Raw genomic sequence first — 3,976 nt, forward strand, 5'->3', positions numbered from 1 at the left:
CCTCAACAAAGGCCTTCGGACATGAAAAATCCATGTATAAATTTGCGTTCGGGTGCATCATCTTTTATTCTCGAATTTCCATTGATTTGACTGGTCAAGTGAATTATATTGGTATGTTTTCCTTTATTATATGAACCTTTCTGGGATCACTAATGTATTTTATATTTTATGATTTTTTTATTAGGCAGGTTTATGCACATGCACATGCAATTTGTACATAAAAACTGCCTGATACATCCTAAAGTATACTATCATAAGCAGCTATTAAAATAGGAAAATGCATTTTGCCAAGCTAGACAATAACAGATTCTGAAAGTGCAATGAATGAATTCCCATTATAATAAATGTAAAATAAAAATGGTTTCGGTTCTTTTCTTACAATGTAGCTCTGAAATCCACGAAGCAAAAATGACAAAGTGGAGCTAGCAGTTTTTTGAAAGATGCACATATGGAGTAAAACCAAGCTGTATATTCTGTAACCCGTATTACATCCATCAATCACACAACAACATAAAGGGACTTAAAGGTTCTTTGAAATATACCTATGATATACAAGGTATTTTTATATAGCCAGTTTAACAAGCGAGGACGCCAGGAGAGATTCTAATTCTTTAAATTCTATGCAAAATACAAAACTGTTGAGCGCCACCTCAATACTACTTTGTTAGGTATATAAATAATGAAGACCCCAAATATAATAACCGACGACTGGGAATGCGAGGGTGTAATATGTTGCCTCCGTTGATCATTTTAGTTGCGGTCTTCCTTCCGACACAATTCTCCAATTGTGACTATTTGCATTACCCTCCCAAATCAGCAAAAGCAATGAGCGTCTGTCTGGGCGCGAAGACTCCACCTCTGGCGACACGGAGGTGAAGCCAGCTGATCGCATTCGGGGCTTGGAGTGGGAATAATGTTATCATCTCTGACTTTATTTGCTGATAATAATATTGTTCAGTACTCTGTTAGTAGATGAATGTATCGTATGATGATGATACAACTTACTAATTTTCAAGATCGCTCTTAAAACTCACCTATTTTTGATTGCAAGAACAGCCATAGAGACCCAATCATATTTCATTACCTTAAAAATTGTCAGCATTTTTTATGTTTTTTAATTGCATGGTGTTTGCTCTTTATAATCATATCATTATATCTATATGTCTAATGTTTTAAAGCGCGTAGAGTTTCTAAAGATAAGGTGTTATTCATGGTCCTCATTATTATTTATTAATATTATTATTATTATTATTATTATTGTGAATTAATGTAAAGATGATATGTAAAGTGCCTTTGTGATACATAAAGACTGCTGGTACTTCAGGACTAGGAATTTATATGGAACACTTTATCATTTTGGTCTTTTGACAGAACTTTTCGGATAATTTTGGATTGAATTCAAAATATTACACGTTTCTTTTAAATTTTAATATATAGTTTATCTCAGAGATTTAAATTATCTATTACATTAAAAAAAAACGTGGTTTTGCTTTATTCGTTACTTAGCCTATGGATAATGAGTCGTAACAATAATTGGGGGTTCGTTCCGGATGAGAATTTCCGAAACATTTAAGAGAAATACAAATTCTTTAGAAATTTAAATTCATTATGTATGGACATTTTCTTCGACCCTAATATTTTGTCTTTACACAGATAATCCAGCACGTTTCTACTTGGTCATTTAAAGTGGAGAATTCTAATTGAAATCTGAAGCTCGAAGGTTAAATTAAAGGAGTTGACTGTGCTCGCTAGATATTATTATATTTCAGACGATAACACATCTTTGGAGAAACAAAAAATAAAATATATTTTCAGTCAGTATTTGACGGAAATGAAAATGTTTATATAGTAACGCTTTGAATTTGGTTAGTAAATCGCAATCTGGCTCGGAAACTATTGGTTAGAGCGACCGACTCTGATGCGTGAGGTCGTGGGTTTGATCCACAGCCGAGTTATACCAAAGACTTACACACATGGTACTAACAGCTGCCTCTCTTGGCGTTCTACATTAAGAGGTTAGTGTTAGGACTGGTCTGCCTGGTGTCAGGATAATGTGACTGGGTGGGACATCATGCTACGTGTCTGCGTCATGATGCTCCAGTGCTAGACATAACTATAAACTGCTAAACTGCAGACAACGTAGCGATATGACTGAAAAATTGTTAACGCTACAAAACTAAAAATCTGAACCCGGATTTAAACTTCCTTGACCTGAATGCAAATTAATCAAACCAAAATGAAATCGAAGAATATTTCGTAAACAGAACTGGAAAATCTACCCTATTTGTCAACCTATAAGTCGTTGTGAAGTTTAAGTCTAATTTGCACGTTTTGTACAATTTCTATCCCTGATCTACATATAAGCAGATGCTGAGCATAAAACAAGACCAGAGCAATACCTCAAGTGTCTTGCCACTACTGTTTGTTCCATATAACATCATGAATGTTTTCATAAATTTGCAGATCAGCCCCATCAAATGTACCTAAAAGTACTAAATTTGACACAAAATATTTTTAAAAAATTAGCTACTTTTAGCTACAAATGGCCTGAAAAAATTTAATGAGTTACATATAGGATAAAATTAGCAATATTGTGTGAAATACACTTTAGCAACTTCCATTTTCAGGAATATTATTGGCATGTATTTCATACTATTTCTGTAGATTACTGCCCTGTTTATCTGAAACTTGTGAAAGAGAAAACAGTAATAAATTAAACAGTAAATGCAAAACAATTCGTACCATAATCCTTCAGTTTCAAATTTAAATACTAAGAACGTTTATTTAAGAGTTTAACGTTGTTTTTTCTGAGTTCATCGTGGTATAAACTGTCAGTTGCCGACTCACACAGCTTACATAACGCCCGAACTGACAGTTTATACCACGATGAACTCAGAAAAAACAACGTTAAACTCTTATAATTGAAATTTTAATTATTTGTTATGTTATTTTGTTTGCATCATTAAAAAATATAAATCTTAATTGAGCGTAGTAATACATGTTTGGGGTTTTTCTGTTACGTAGCTATTTATAGCAGTTAGGATTGTCCTTCCTGCTTGATCGTAACAAGGTCATCATAATACCAGTCCTTCAACCAATGATAGCCCATGTAAGGAATTATAACAATGCTGCCATGATTTTTATATTTTGCCTTAATGGACACGTTTATTCAAAGTGAGAGCTCAATATTTAAAGTCACGATGTCATGGCTGTAAGAATGTATGCATTCGTAGACTGACTGAATGTGATTTGGCAGATTCATCACTGTTCTGACACATGAGTGATCTAATTTCGCTATTCAAAACCTATTTTCGTGTTTATAAACAAGATAGACTAATACATTTATGTGTATGATGTTAGGTTATATAAAGTCTGTGATCAGTTTTGTTAGTTCAGACATACACACACACACATATCTAATATAACTGAGTATTTTTTTTATCCCTTAAGTTATTATTATGATTTGATTAGTGACAATGGTTTATAACCTGATCCCTCTCATCAAATGTGTGACATCATTGTTGAAAATATACACACAAAAGGACAGATGCAAACTGAGGCAAATGCTGATATAGAATGCTCCTTGTGGAAGAAGCTATGACTTTTTAACTCGGTGGTTCAAAACAGCAAGACAATTTAATTTGTTGAATTTTGTGTTTATTGTTTACACACTTTTCTAAGTATAGTGTAACAATAATTACAATACAGCAATATCACTATAAAAATGAAAAATTGTATGACACATTCATGTATTTACTACTTTTATATTTGTACTTGTATCTAACTATTTGTTATGCATTTTCTTAATTTGTCTATAATTATTCATTGAAAATTGCCATATAATAAAAACCATGAGTTGTACATGATGTTTTGTAAATTATTATTCTAGCCTGGATAGTTGAGATGGGGCACTTAACTTGAAAATCATGTATTTCCTTAACTTCTTTTGCACCTACTCGTTTTAGTTGGAACTAAA

Source organism: Sinohyriopsis cumingii, unplaced genomic scaffold, assembly GCF_028554795.1.
Source record: "Sinohyriopsis cumingii isolate HCF-2022 unplaced genomic scaffold, ASM2855479v2 utg001923l, whole genome shotgun sequence".
Lineage (NCBI taxonomy): Eukaryota > Metazoa > Mollusca > Bivalvia > Unionida > Unionidae > Sinohyriopsis > Sinohyriopsis cumingii.